The sequence below is a fragment of the Staurois parvus genome, unplaced genomic scaffold (genome assembly GCF_062004578.1).
Source record: "Staurois parvus isolate SC_StPar_1 unplaced genomic scaffold, SC_StPar_1.0 ptg000886l, whole genome shotgun sequence".
Classification (NCBI taxonomy): domain Eukaryota; kingdom Metazoa; phylum Chordata; class Amphibia; order Anura; family Ranidae; genus Staurois; species Staurois parvus.
The window spans coordinates 4,273,028-4,289,533 of NW_028318682.1; the positions used below are offsets into that span (position 1 = coordinate 4,273,028).

At 40.0% G+C, this 16,506-nt stretch overlaps 1 protein-coding gene and 2 pseudogenes across 1 annotated transcript in view; 1 reads left to right on the forward strand and 2 right to left on the reverse strand.

Moving 5' to 3' along the window:
• EVA1A (eva-1 homolog A, regulator of programmed cell death) overlaps positions 1-16,506 on the forward strand; it is a 576,027-nt gene that overhangs the window by 102,052 nt on the left and 457,469 nt on the right. The window lies entirely within an intron of this gene.
• Positions 1,595-6,257, reverse strand: LOC149442449 (serine/threonine-protein kinase SBK1-like; annotated as a pseudogene).
• Positions 9,455-14,448, reverse strand: LOC149442450 (serine/threonine-protein kinase SBK1-like; annotated as a pseudogene).

Genomic DNA, 16,506 nt, shown 5'->3' on the forward strand with positions numbered 1-16,506 from the left:
GCGTCGGACCCCAGCCTTTCTCACCAAACTCATGACCGAAGGACTTGCCAATCTAAAACCGCGATGCCACATGGGTAACAATGCTGCACACCGAATTTTTTTTTTTTTTTTTTTTTTCCCCCAGCTAATTGGACCACAATCGTACCGGCAGCCTGAATGCGATTGTTACTGGGTCAGGTTAATTACGCAATTAAGCTTTCACACTGCCACCACCTCCTTTTTATTACAGAGAGGAAACTCAGCAGTACACTAGGATGATTGGTTAACCGTCAGTATCCCGCTATCGCTACAGACCGGTTATACAGAGGGTTAAACACTCGTAGCGCTCTTCAGCGGCAGGGATTTGTAAGTTACATTCAAGAACTATAGAAACAGTTCAACACTTTCAGAAAGTAAGATTTATTATTAAAAGGGTGCAGTAGAAATATATTTACTGAAAAAGGTAACATACATATATACATATACAGAGCACAGCAAACGGATAACAGAAGTTTAGGTAAATAAGTACTTGCCAAATGCCTGGGGTTAAGCAGTTTCAAGTTGGAGCTAAAAAGGAATTTCTGGTTTTGCAATCGGTTTCGTTGTTGCAATGAGATTCTCCTTTGCGATATAACCTCTAGCAGATGGTCCTCACTGCTCTGACTACACACAAAGCATAACTGCTTCATTTCTCTACTCAAAATCAGCGGTGTCTCTTCCCACAACTGACAAGCCAAACCTTATTTGGCAAAGAAGTGTTAGGAATGCAACCAGCTTATGATGCTGAGCCCCTGCCTGAGGGAGGGGGAATGAGGGGATAACATTAAGACTTCTTCACACAGTGAGATCCATGCCTGGCTCTGGGGTCCATGCCTGCTACACCTCCCCCTCCGGTGACTGCATATTAGTTTAAGAAAAATCCCAAAATGCAGAAGTTTGAAGCAAAATGGAGAACTGCACCTCTCCATATGTGCATGGTTGTGACGGGGCTTATAATGAACACATTCTATGTCGAGACTTTTTTTTTTTTTTTTTTTTTTTTTTCCCCCCAATAAATTCTCAAATAGCTGTGCACTTAAATATCTGGTTGCTATTTTTCCTAGACTTCAAATATTACTGGTTTTAATAATTAACTCTGAAAGTAGAATATCAGGAAATTAAATTTTGATTAAGTAGATGGATATAATTTTACAGATGCAACCAGCCCTTTGAGGGCAACCATTTTTTGTTTTTATACACTCTGATGAAATATTTGATGCCCCCTACTCTATAGTATTCCTTTTGTTCCCCTGGCAGTTGCATAAAGTTTTTTTATATAGGAAGGTGAGGGGAGGAGCAGAGAAGCTGGGGCAGCACAGTAATTAGACACACACGAGAAGAGAGGACTATGATTAACGTGGAAAGCCATGCTAGGGAATTGACTGTTGCTGCAGTAGTCTAATTTTTTTTTTTTTTAGTATGTTAAAGGCCCAATGCAAGTGACTAAAAACATGTTTATGTGAAAAGGGGGGAAAAACGAGTGTTTGCTTGTGACAGCCTCTTTATTATCACTCACTGCTACCTGGCAAGAACTGTAAGGTTCTACAGTACAAGAGTTGTGTTGAGTAGAGCAGGGAATAGGGGCCATATGAAGTGGCGATGAAATTAATTTCCATGAGATATACGAAGAGCAATCGGGGTCCTAGACTCGTCCTTTTGCATTTGGTGCCCAGAAGACACATCCAGAAGTTTTAAGGAATTTCAACTTCTGAACACAAAACCAAAGTTTCATCTTCTGATAACACAATTAGGATTGGCTCACATGGGTCCATTTCTGGATGAAGTGCATTGACTTCTTGGTCCTGTACAATCACAAAATCAAACTGTTCAATGCCTATATCCCCTTCCATTGTAGATTCCTGGTCCTGTATGATTAGAAATTCAAATTCCTCAGTGTCTTCTTTCTGTTGCTCTTTGGGTTCCTGGTGCTGTATGATGACAAATCCAGTTTCTCCAGTTCCCCTTCCTCTTCTGTCACTTCCTTCTGGTGGAATTTTTCAGTTCTCCAAGGATATGGAGTACAGCTTATGATGGAAAGGACAGAGGGTCGAGAGACAGGGTCCTGTGAAAGGAATTTGTTAAATATGTTCAGGGCTTCTTTTGTGAATGTCTCCCAGTGAGCTGGTGGAGGAATCAGATTGGCACTCTTCTGCCAGGACTTGTAGACCTGGTACAGAATATCATCCTCCACAGCTTCTATCCAGGGGAAGTTTCCCGTTAGAGCAACAAGGAGAACTGCAGAAGCCTAGGAATCTACACTTGGACGAATGACCAAAGACTGGTTTTTCATCAAGGCACACAGCTCTGGTGACATATAGGTGATGTGTGACATTGAAGTGACAATGCTGCCACTAGTTTCAGCTAGGCCAAAGTAGCACAGCTTGATTGTGTGACATTCTTTGTCCATGACCAAGACATTGTCCGGCTTAACGTCCCGGTGCACCAATTCTCTGCTATGCATAAAATCAAGAGCCCAGGCCAACTGCATTGCGCAACGTTTCACCATTTCTTCTATAATTCCTACCTGAAATATGAGGACCTTTTTATGAAACCTTTCAAAATCACGTGGAATGCCATAAACATAGCAATGTTTCTGTAGAACCATTAAATTAACTGTTATATATCATGAAGGGGTCTGTTCATGTAACTTACAAAAAGTAATCTGTGCAAACTTAACCCCAAACTACCCCCCCCCCCCTCTTGTTCAGCTCACATGTTTCATACAATCATTCACATAATCAGGGGGAACAGTGTTGATGCCTTAAGTTTAAAACCTGTGCAAGACATTCATGTTCCTTGCAAAAAAAAGGGATGTAATGGATAGACTGGAAAGGTCTGATATTTTTATTATCTTAGACTACACATTTGGGGGGGGGGGGGCTGTTGCCATCAACCTTTTAGAGTAAATCTCATTTTATCCACTAAAACTTAACAATTGCTTTTGTATGAATAGGCTTTATTCTGCTTCCCTTGTTGTGGGCTGAGCCAGTCATAGATGAGATATTAGAGTGTACGTGTGCCATATTAGCAACATTACGAAAAGTTGAGTGACCATAGCAATCAGAATTTCTTTCCATAGTAAGATGAAATCTTATCAATTGAGCTAAAACAATTTTCAATTGGTTTTTAATTTCTTGTCTCCAGCTATGAGAACCACTGAAAAAAAAAAAATCCTACAAATGGCTCACCTGAGGCTTAATGAGGTCATGTAGGGTTCCAGCTGTAGCCAGTTCCTGGGTCATAATGAAATAGTCCAGTGTTTCAGTAAAGATTGGGTAGGTGGTGATGCCTTGGTGGTCGGACAGAGAAATTGATATGGAGAGCTTTTAGAAAGTCTTTCAACCTGGTCCTGTCCTTTCTCACCAATTTCACAGCCATTGGTTTACCTAAACACAAATGAGATTAACAATCAGATCCGAAGCAGGACTCTAAGGAACATCATACAAAGGTTTTTGCTGTCCATAGAAAACACTTTACCCCTCCATTGTACCATATGAACAATCTTTGTTGTGTGGGTTTTTTTGTTTTTCAGGCACTGTTTTGGCCTCTCGCAGGGTCTGAGAGTGTGGGTGGTTTTTTTTTTCTTTCTTCAAATGGTTTTCTCTAATTTTCAAACCAGCTCCATATCGCTGAGAATTCCAAGATTGCTGGCTACTATGGGTTATCGAAGTATACTGCATTTCCAGGGAAAGTTTACCATTAGAGCAGCAAATAACTCCAAAAGCCCAGTAATCTACACTTAAGGTGGGAATACACAATAAGAAAATCAACCGAGAGACGTTCGTTCGTTTGGTCGAAATCGTGGCCCACATTAACCAGTCTAAAAAAAAAAAAAAAAAACTTTCTTTGGGCAATACGTTGTGTTGACGTCTTCTGTTCAAGTGAAAGTGATGCAGTATGTGTTTTGGCCTTGTAGCCAATGCCCTTCCAGCTAGAACGAGCGATAAACGCCACAATTTAACAGCAATGAGTATAATATAGTTTATTACATTACCTATATACTGTACATAGTGATGCATAAAAATATAATATGCAGAATTCTGGTTTCATTATCTCAATAGGCCAATCTACTTTTAACATTTTGGATTTTTCATTCATGTTTACGAGGATTCCTTTGACATAAACATCTGAGTCATCTTCTGTTTCCGCTCATGCGTGATGGCTCTTGATTGATTTTCTATGCAGTGGTATGACTATCATACAAGAAAAAGTCTGTCATTCATACACTAAACCTTTTTCACTGTTCAACCGGATTTTTTCATTCACAATATCGGTTAAAACACAATGCTCCTCAATGGAGAGAAAATCGTTTAATCAGTGGTTCTGTGAACTTTTTCATGCTGTGTGTTTTTTTTTTTTTTTTTTTTTTTTTTTTCCCCTTTCCTATCGTGTGTATGGGGCATTAGAGTGATGAGCAAATACTGCTTGTTCAAGGCACATAGCTTTGGTGACAAATAGGGGATGATGTATGACATTGAAGTGACAATGCTGCCAAGTCTCATGGATAGTGTCACACAAATTGTATTTTTTACCAATAAGAACAAATGGTATTAACGCATAATTTTCATGGAAAAATGGTTGAACAATTTACATGCTTTTACATACAGTTGAGTTCAAAATATCACTGTGTTGAAAGAAGTGAATAAAGCTCAAAATCCTTCTAATAGCTTTTATTTCCATATACACAAATGCATTGGGAACACTACACATTCTATTTCAAATCAAAACCTGAAGAAAAATATATCAAATTTGTGTTCCTCTAAAAAAAAAAAAAAAAAAAAAAAAAAAGTGAATATTAGACTGTTCAAAAAAATTGCAGTGTTTGTATTTTTGTTTACAAACTCAAACATTCAAAGAAAAGCAAAATCTTCAAACATTTTTCAGTTTATATAGTGAATTACTTAATATTTAGTTGTGTAACCACTGTTTCTGAGAACTGCTGTACATCTGTGTTGCATGAAGTCAACCAACTTCTGGCACCTGTGAACAGGTAGTCCAGCTCAGAATGATTGGACTACATTCCACAGTTCTTCTTCTCTATTTATTGGTTTTGCCTCAAACTGCATTTTTGATGTCACCCCACAAGTTTTCTATTAGATTAAGATCCAGGGATTGGGCCGGCCACTCCATAACGTCAATCTTGTTGGTCTGGACCCAAGATGTTGCACGTTTTACTGGTGTGTTTGGGGTCGTTGTCTTGTTGGAACACTCATTTCAAGGGCATTTCCTCTTTAGCATAAGGCAGCATGACCTCTTCAAGTATTCTGATGTATTCAAACTGATCCATGATCCCTGGTATGCGATAAATAGGCCCAACACCGTAGTATGAGAAACATCCCCATATGATGCTTGCGCAACCATGCTTCGCTGTCTTCAGTGTACTGTGGCTTGAATTCAGTGTTTAGGGGTCGTCCGACAAACTGTCTCCGGCTACTAGACCCAAAAAGAACACTCTTCCTTTCATCAGTCCACAAAATGTTGTGCCATTTCTTAGGCCAGTCAATGTGCTCTTTGGCAAACTGTAACCTCTTCAGCGTGTGTGTTTTTCTCCCCTGAGAACAAGACTATGGAGATAAGGACGAGCTGTTGGGTTCTTTGATTTTTGGAAGGGTACAAGGTGTTTCCTAGGCCAAGTCTTTTGACATCGGACCAGGAATCCTCAAAGGTCCATCCAGGTGAGGAATGGGCACAGAGAAGCCTGCGTCAAGAGGCCTTAGTTTCCACCACCAACCACCCAGGCGTTCTGTTCCACCTCAGCTCCCCATAAATATATATTGGTTTAAGCCTTTAGAAAAGTCGCTGCTTTCCTCACCGCCACCTCTTTGCCTTCCTGGCTTCTTTATGCCACCACCATCCATTCTGTGGGACACTTCTCCCCACTCTGATCACCCTAGTTACGTCACCCTTGGTTGGAGAGGACAGAGCGGTCACCCACCATGGATACCTGTTGGTTTCGGTCTTCTCTTGTCTGCTGCTTTCCTCCTCACCACAAAGAGCATCTCCCAGGGTTTCTTGCAGCTTTCATGTGGGCGCTCCCAGCATTCACCGCTACGTTCCCAGCGGCACCCGCCTCTCCACCAGCTGGGAATCACTCTCCCCACCCTCCGGATCCACCCCTGGAGCGCCACACCAAGCAAGGGGGACACAGCAGGATAGGGTAGGGTAAAGATCCCACCTTTTAATTTGGGTTCTCCTACATATTTCTGGCGGTCTCCGGGAGCTCCTAGTCCATGCACCATGTTTAGGCCCCCCCCCCCCCAGCAATGTTAACTTACACACCAGCAGGTGGCTATATACAACATGACTGCAGAATCATTGTTTTAGAAATATGCAAAAATGTACTTTTTTTTTTTTTTTTTTTTTTTTAACTGCCAAATGACCACCAAAAGTTACTAGATCTACCCAGGCAAGTCATGTTTGTCACTGAGAGGCCTTATGTTTTTCCAAAAATTCAAGTCTTGGTGATATCACATTAATAGTTTTAAGGTTAACATTTTGTTTAGTTTTGGATAGACTGTCAGGTATTTACTTCTGTCTTGGACCACAATTGGGGAGATTTGCTCTGTCTAGCTCTCATGATGCTTGTATAAGAACTTGGATAGTAAAGCATAGACAGCGTTGAAAATATTGTCATAATTGCTAACTCTTCCCTGATCTAAGTGTGTGGTTTTTTTTTTTTGTTTGTCTTTTTTTCCCCTACTGGAGAGATTTCTGCATTGACAGAAAGTGAGGGGAATTCTCAATAGAAGACTTAACACCTGAGCAAGGTTCTAAGACATCCACCCTTACCCTGGAGTTGGGGGGGGGGGGAGAGGGAAACATGATTACACCTTGGCAAGAAGTACTTGCTCTTGACTGTCTACCAATTGCCCAACAGGTCTCTTACCCTTTAAGTGCAGTAAGCCCATAGTAACAAATTTGACTTTTAGCAGAATTGATTCTGATTGGTTGCTGTAAGTATATACAGCTGTGATTGTTGAGATACCATGTAGTAGACTATGACAGACTTTGACTATGTTGTTCCATAAGGTTGGTATACATAGAGCAACAATTCTTTAAAACGAATCCACTCTGCTATTTAATTCTATATCTGCCACTAATTCCAATGAGCCTCCTATATAGGCCACATTACAGTAGCTGGTGAGATACTAAAAAAAAGTGAACAAATTTATTTATTTATTTTTATGGTCTTTCAGATCTGCATCATGAAAAGCACAACCAGTATTTTTTTTTTCCCCTCAAAAGCGTTCCTATAGGCATCTTGTGGGGGCACCCGACAGAAGGGAGGGGCCAGGAGTGCCTACAGGGGACCCAAAAGAGGATCCGGGCTGCTCTGTGCAAAACCACTGCACAGAGCCTTTTAGAATCACTTTAAGGGCTTGTTCACACACGTGATTGGGGGCAGTAAAACCCCATGTTTGAGCTTCAGTTTCACCACTTCTCAACTACACCCCCCCCCCCCTTTAGCTGAAACAGTAGTGGTTGTAGATGTACACATGCTGTGGCCATGATGGGAATAAATGCCTTTTGCATTTGTCGACAGGGTGAATAGAGCTGTGCTGCAACTGCCTCAGTTGTATACGGTTGCAGGGTGGTGGACTGCCATTTAGGGGGTTAAAAAAAGTGGTGGGGAGGTGACATATCTCCCTCTTCACCACCTTTCAAATTACTCTGAAAAGTGATCCAAGCATGGATCATGCTTTAAAGGAGTGGTAAGTACTGCTAATTAATGGAAGTACAAAATACAGTATTCTGCAATATTTTACGATTTGCAGCCATAAAATTGCATGTAAAACGAATTTCACACAAAATGATCACATGAGTTATAACTCCTTAAGGAGACCCTGTCACAAGACCATTAATTTCAACAACCATCTTATAGATTATGTGCATGTTATGCGTGTTCTTTATCTATAAAAACCTTCCTTGTGTGGATTTTCTAAAGTGCTTAGACTGCTGCTAGCAGCTGACATCATGAATGTTATGTCAGCAGTCTGTTGTAGTCACTTCCCCCTGGCAGTTACATAAAAGGTATAGGGAGGTGAGGGGAAGCGCAATGAAGCTGGGCCAGCACAGACAGTAAATAGGCCTTTTAGAACAGAAGGCAATGATATTCAAAGTGGAAGGGTGCTGTGCTAGGGAATTGGCTCTGCAGTAAATTAATTTTCTAGCGGATTGCTGATGGAAAGGACCATTACAGAGAGAAAAAAAAGTAGGCACTTCAAATAACTTAAATGTTAAAATCACTTAAATTTTTTTTTTCTATTAAAAAAACCCAAAAACTTCCGATTGTTCCTTTCCACCACCAATATGCAATAAAATTAAACTAGTGCAGAGCCAATCCCCTAACACAGCCCCCTTCCACTGTGAATGTCATGGCCCTCTCCTCTTCTTGAAGGGCATATTTACAGTCTGTGCTGACCTGGCTCTTCTGCTTCTTCCTTCAGATCCCTACAGAACTTTTTTTTTTAAACTGTCATAAGGGAGCAGAGGCATGAAGCAGAAAAGCTGGGCCAGCACACAGTAATGAGAACCTACCCTATTATTTTTTATTTTTTTTTTTTTTTGTCCAGCACATGCAAAGGAATATTGCAAGAAAACATTTCAAATTTCCTTTGTGCCATAATTTAAGTTGGTGATGGGCTATTGAAAGGGATTTGTGACTCTAGTGACCACTGGTAGGTTTTGGCCCCCGTTGGATCCAAGAGACTGCTCTTTGCAAGGAAGAAATTCACACGCACACCAAGCCTTCCAGAAAGCAATCTAATCTTTATTCACAATACTCCTCCTTATATATAAGTTGTAACAGGGAAACATAGAATGGAATTTCACTCGGTACTTGTCAAGGCTGTGTACGTGACATCTGTAGCAGTTCAGATCGCACAGACCTTGAATCATTTACAAGAAATCAATGGTATTTTCCCTTAAAGCAGAAGTAGTTAATAAGTAGAAGCAGGTGCAGTTAGTACAAAGAAATAACCGGTTACTTTCCATGCCTTGAGCAAAACTAGATTTAAAAGGATGCAGGTCTATAACACATACACACAGCTGGCATGTACATCTATTTTGTTTCTCTATTTATTTTGTCTAGATAGTTAAATGTATAGAGTATAAAAATAAACAAAATGGAGGGCGAGGAACATACATTTCCCTTCAATTTCCCTATATAATTTTCGATGCAACCTAGCAGGAAAAATGGGCCATGTGAAGTGGAGATGAAATAGTTTCACGAGACATGAGGTATTAAGCAGAAAAACCTCTATTGCTTTCACAAAGTGTTTAAATTTTTTTTTTTTATTAGGTTTTATAAGGTTTAAAAAGGCATGCAGAAAGTGCTCTGTAACCCAATTATTGGGTTTGTGCTATTACATTGGTAAATTTCAATGTCCTAAGCAGAAGGTAAGAGGGATCGATTAAAAAAAAAGTAAGGGGAATTTTAAAGGTCACAGAAAAGTAGGGTTGTAACAAGGCAAGCATAAACTAGCATGGAAAAGTTCTTCCTCCTGTGTCTTCCGCCTGTCATTTCCCCCTCTGAGAATTCTTCATTTCTCCAAGTGTAACGAACACCGTTTATGATGGAAAGAACAGAGGGTTGAGAGTCAGGGTCCTAAGAGGAGTTTCTGGAGCATGTTCAGTGCTGCTTGTGTGAACATCTTCCAGTGAGCTGGTGGGGAAATGGCTTTGTCACTCTTCTGCCAGGACTTTAAGGCCTGGTACATGATATCCTCCTCCACAACACTTTCCCAGGGATAGTTTCCTGTTAGAGCAACAAAGAGGAGTGTTCTGTCTTCGCATCGGTTGTACTTGTGGCGAGATTCGTTTAGACCCAGTCTGTAAGAATGTGTGCAGCAAATTGAATGATCGCCTTAACAGTTTACTCAATGAATAACTTCAGAGGTGTTTTCCAATGCTTCTTTATGCTTCAAGGTAGCAAAGGTATGAACATAGGTGTTTTTCATAGGTAAATTTCCAGTGATGTTTCACAGCTTCCTCACTCTACAGTCTCTTGATAACCACTAAACAAAAATGGGGTGTGTGGATGATGCCAAATAGCATTATAACATAACATGTAATAACTGCTAAACAGTAAAGCTGCGTGGCAGCACAAGGAGAACTGCTAAAGCCCAGGAATCTACAAGTGAACTTAAAACAAAGTACTCTTCGTCCTTCAAGGCACACAGCTCTGGAGATAGATATGGGGTGGTATGTGACAGTTTACTCACAAGGCTGCCAATAGCCTGAGAGAGACCAAAGTCACACAATTTGATACTGTGGCATTCCATGTCCATAAGCAAGACATTGTCTGCTTTAATGTCTCTGTGTCCTAGTCCTTGGCTCTGCATGAAATCCAGAGCCCTGGCCAACTATGTTCCACAGTGTTTTTTTACCATTTCATCTGGAATTCCCACCTGAAAAATGAGACAACCTTTTTTTTATCAGACCTTTCAATATCACATGGAATATAATAAAATTAGATAATGTTATTTGGCTTTATTTGTCTTCAAGGAATTTGCAATGCTGACTTGCAGTTTTCACGAACCTGTTCACCCAAAACTGGTTTTCTGGTGATTTCAACCCATGCACAAACCAAAGACATTTTTGTGACATTTTTCCTTGTTCCTTTTGTATGACTGTCTCCTTTCATGCAATAAGTAGGGAAACCAGGGTTGATGTATTGTGAAGCATGTGTAAGACATTAATGTTCCTAGTGAAAAGAGCAGAGCTATAATGGAAATAAAATGGAAAGTTTTGTAGATTTTTACCTCAAACTCCACTGTGTACTTTTTTTATTTTAGTAGCAATCCATTAACTTGAGCTGACTTCAAATGTAATTTATAGATTTACTAAAACATTGTCATTTGCATGATTAAGCTTTAATAAGCTTCCCTTGTTTTGGAGTGAGCCAGTTACTGATGCATAAAAATCATATAGTTGTAAAGATGGGATGTTTATCTCAAGATGTCTGTATTGAATAAAATGTGGAGTTGTTGGCAATAGCAATCTTCTTTTCCATAAATGAAAGTTGTTCAGATTTATGTCAGCAACAATTCTAATTTTGTACTTTTTTGGTTTGGTGGGTCTCCTTTCTTAAAGCTAGAAACAAGTTATTTAAAACTGCTCACCTCGGACTCAATATATCATGTAGTCTTCCTGGTTTAGCCAGTTCCTGGGTCAAGATATAATACTTCATAGTTTCTATGAAGATTGGGTAGGTGGTGATGATGCCTGGATTGTTGCACAGAGATGGACATGGAAAGCTCTTTCAGAAAGGCTCTCAAATTGGTCCTGTCCTTTCTCACCAACTTCATGGCGACTGGGTTACCTTAACCACTTCCCGACCGGCCGTTGTATATAAACGGCCGGACGGTGGCACTGCAGGGTCGGGTGGCCGTCTATAAACGGCCTCCCCGCACCCTGCTTGTGTGCGCTCCCTGGGAGCGCGCAGCACCGCGATCCGGTGCCCGCTGTGTCCTCCGGACACAGTGAAACACCGATCGTCGGACGGGACCTCTGTACGAGGTCCCGATCATGTGATCACTGATTGGCCAATCAGTGATTACATGCAAAGTAGTAAGCAAGATGTCGCTTGTGACATCATTGCTTACTATGTGGGAAATCTGTAAATGATCAGAGGTCACATGGTACAAGGCTATTCACAAAAGCCTTGTACCATGTGACAAGCTGTGACCAATCACAGCTCACTCTGTATTTCTCAATGAGTGCAGGAATGCACACAGAGAGAAAGAGAAATGATTGCTTTTACACCCATATAGGATGTAAAAGCAATCGGTGTAAAAAAAAAAAAAAAAATCTTTATCACCCCTCACAAGTAGTACAGTGTCACCATGGTGACACTGTACTGCTAGGGTGACAGTATGTAAAAAAAAATAAAAATAAAAAATAATATAAAAAAATAAAATAAAAATGTAAAAAAAAAGTTTAAAAATTATTATTTTTGCTTATAAACTAATTTGGATTTTTTTTTTTTTACTAAAAAGATAACGGAATAAATTTTCGCTAAGATTTATGATGAAATATTATTTATTTGCAAAATTTTATAAAAAAAACTTTTTTAAAATTTTTTTGGACATTTCATTTACATAGCAAAAAAAATACAAATCCCAGTGGTGAATAAATACCACCAAAATAAAGCTTTATCTATCTAAAAAAAAAAATGATAAATTCATTTGGGTACAGTGTTGCATGACCGCGCAATTGTCATTCAAAGTGTGATAGCGCTAAAAGCTGAAAATTGCCCTGGTCAGGAAGGGGGTAAAAGTGTCCGGTCTGGAAGTGGTTAAAACAAGACACATCAACAATTCGATCCTAAACAGGACTCGAAGGTACAGCACACAGATGCTTTTGTTGTCCATGGCAAACACTTTACCCTACCAGTGTCTTGGAAATTTGCTTTTAACGAATTTCTCCTTACCGTGAGTACTCGCAGTTGGATGTGCAGCAATCCCCCATAAAGCTGTGCGAATCTCGCTTACCGCGACTGCAGCTAAACTCCATGATTCCTGCGCCTCCAACTGGTTTAGCTCTCTCGATGTGGGGAAATGGAGCTCCAGGTACCCAGGAATGATCACACGACACTGTCAGGTTGCTGTTGGAATTCACAGAGGCCGGCTTCAGACTCAGCCCCCGGTTTTATTACACACACACATGCCCCCCACGAGTCAGGTCAATCCCCTCCCACAGAACAATGCATGGGGAGTCCATATACACAGGATGTACATTCCGATTGGAGCGTAGCCTTTCCTCTTATCTATCACCAGTCCTCCCCTCCCTCCATGAGCTCTGAGGGAAGCAACCTTCCCCCTTTACACCAGTCCTCCCCTCCCCCCCCATGAACTCTGAGGAGAGCAAACTTCCCATCCTATTAGCTCCTAGTGGTATGTAAATTCTCTGTACAAGCATCCCCTAGATTAAACAGTGCCAGTCTGTATCTGAATGGGCCCGATACGATTTATTAAAACACATCCATCCAGATACAGTTTCAGGTCGGTAATGGCTTGTAAGATATACATGAGCCTACACACTGAGTTCGCACTGCTTGGCGCATTGCGGTACGAAGTCTATGTGGATACAGGCCCGCGGCCTACCGCCGCTGGCATTTGCATCGAATGCCGTGGTGGTATACACGCCGGTCTATAAGCGCAGATCTGCCATCTCATCCGTTACCGAGCTGAGTACTGTAATACATACATTGTACATGCGCATGGCCCAATTGCAGCCTTCAGAGCTTTAATTAAGCCACACGAGTGACCTATGAACACTAATATGACACATTTAAAGTTCAACCTGTAAATACAAAATTTCCATGACACCAGTCTACCATACAGTGCTACAAACACGACCTGAAAGGGAGTCTGTGTGTGTTGCACTTTTTAGCCCTCAAAAACACAAAGGATATAAAAAAACAATTACTTAAATCGCTGTTCTGCTTGGATCTTACAGGATCTGAAAGATCTGTCTTTGATCTCTTTAGGAATCTTATTCCTGTTTTCCAACCAACCCTGTATCACTAAAGATTACAAGATTGCTGCTTATTATGGTCGATCAGTCTTTCAATTCCCATTCATTTTTCTAACTAATCTTCAATGAAGACAGGGTTATAATATGCTACGTCCACAATGATCTGCAAAACCTGCTAAGATTTCTGCTTAGAAGGCCTAGCACAGTCAGCATTCTAATTGGCAACCTGCTTATGTAAAGCCCCGTACACACAGGCTGAATATTGGGCGGTATCGGCCGGTTCAAAAGAAACTTGCTGACCATTTGGCCTGTGTGTACGAAAGCTGGTCTGGAGCATAACAAACAATTGTGCCGATCAGCGATTTCAACCAATGCCTAAGTGCTGATCTGTGTGTTTATGATAGAGGACTTCCCCAGACAGAACACAATAGCTTAGCAGGGAGATCCTGTACTAACAATCCAACGTTAGTACAGCAATCTCCTGCCAAGCTCTTGTCGTTGGTTTTTTTTTTTTTTTGAGTATTAGGTTAGACATTCCATTGTCTATCAGAAGGTATAACTTGCAGTCATTGCACTGTCTGATTTTGGTATAAAGTCTGGAAAGCTCATGTTTTACTTAGAGCTTGCCACTAGCTGGCTGCCATCAGCAAACATAAAATGCTAATATATTTCATGTCTTGCCATATTTTAAAAATAAAATCTTTGCTATATTTTCATTATGTTCAGTATTAAACAATTAAAACATGTCAACTAAGATGATACATTAAATACATCAATTAAAATACTAATATAGTCATGAAAATTGATTGGTTTTACATACCTGTGGCCTTTTCCTGAATGAGTAGGACTTTGCTAAATGTTCCTTAGCCCAGCCTCTTGATGTACTGATGGTGATCAGAGAGATCCTTAGCATACAGAACATTTACATACAGTTTTAAATGTAGGTTCCATTGTATGGTGCTGGAGGGCAGGGATCTTCTACCTATTGAAATGAAATGGCCCATTTTCAAAAGTCATTGAAAGTAGAAAACAAACTTTGGAACTAGGTCATAAATTGCCTTCTATGAATTCTGTTGAAGATCTGAGTTCTGCCTTGCATAACAATAAGCAAACCATGGTGAAGAAACAGGGACACTGATAGAAGTGCTGATTATATGCAGATATAAACATTTGGAGGATGACACATTGGTGGGGAGGGATTAATAAAGTGTCTCAGACATGTTCCCTCTCGACCTCTGCCATTATCCATAGCAAATCAGTTTATCTTTAGTTATGTTACACAACTTAGAAATTCATATGAATATTTTAACAAATGTGTACTATCTTCCATGGCATAATCTAAATTAGAGCCTGAAACGTTACTCATGATGTCTAAAGAGTACTTGGGGGTTCCAGACTCGCTATTTGGTGCCCAGAAGCTTATATTTCCAGAAGACAAATTCAGAATTTCTATAGTTTTTTTCAGTAACCTGTTCAGGGCTTTTGTGAGCTGTTGGTGAATGAGCACTTTTTTTTTTTTTCTTCCAGGACTTGTAGACCTGGTACATCATATCCCCATCCCACAGTTTTCTTCCAGGGAAAGGTTCTTGTTTAGAACAGCAAAGAGAAGAACTGCAAAAGTCCCAGGAATTTACACATGACTTATACTCTTGTTCAATGCACACAGCTCTGGTGACATATGGGGGATGTATGACATTGCTGCCAATAGTCTCAGTAAGGCCAAAGTCACACACACATTTGTGTGACTTTCTTTGTCCATGAGCAAGTCTGGCTTAAGGTCTTGATGCACTAGTCCTCTGCTATGACTGAAATCCAGAGCCCAGGCTAACTATATTTCACAACATTTCACCATTTCTTCTGGCATTTCGTTTAGTCACTTTCATTATGTTAGAATGGATTTATTTCAAATGTTCAGTTGATTTTGTTCACACCAAGCTGCTTGCCTATTGTAGATTCAGTCTTCCCAGCCTGGTGCAGGTCTACAATTTTTTGTTTCTGGTGTCCGACAGCTCTTTGGTCTTCACCATAATGGAGTTTGGAGTGTGACTGTTTGAGGTTGTGGACAGGTGTGTTTTTTTTTTTTTTTTTTTTTTTTTTTTTTTTTTTAATACTGATAAGTTCAAACAGGTGCCATTGATACAGGTAATGAGTGCAGGACAGAATAGCCTCTTAAAGAAGGTACAGGTCTGTGAGCCAGAAATCTTGCTTGTTTGTAGGTGACCAAATACTTATTTTCCACCATAATTTGCAAATTTCTTTCCAAATCAGCCAATGTGATTGTCTGTATTTTTTTTCCCCCTTATTTTGTCTCTCATAGTTGAGGTCTACCTATGATGCCAATTACAGGCCTCTCTCATCTTTTTTAAGTGGGAGAACTTGCAATAAATTATATAACAAATTACAGGAATTTGAAATGGAAACATATTGCAATACAATAAAAGGTAAAAAACAGTGACATAAGATGACAATTCCTACTTGGGATGACTTCTAGAATTGAATAAAGCAGAATCTGAATCAAACCCAAAACCAAACCAGAAAGAATATAGCCATCTTCCAAAATTCAAATTTCACATGTTGAATTGATTTGAAAAACATACTAAACAACCTGACTATTTGAAATAAATCATTCTAACATAATGAAAGTGACTAAATGAAATGCCAGAAGAAATGGTGAAATGTTGTGAAATATAGTTAGCCTGGGCTCTGGATTTCAGTCATAGCAGAGGACTGGTGGCTGACCTAAATACTTTTTTGCCCCAGTGTGTGTGTGTGTGTGTGTGTGTGTGTGTGTGTGTGTGTGTGTGTGTGTGTGTGTATATATTAGTGTTTATTTTTTTTATTCTTTTTTTGGATGCATTGAAATTCCTTACTTTTGTGATTCTGAAGTTAGGATACATCAGAATCTCCAAATGACACATTTTTGTCCGAATTTCAATTCGTAACAAAATGAATTGCGCATGTCTAGACCTGGTACAGGAAAATTATCCGCCAGTTTCTTTCCAGGGACCA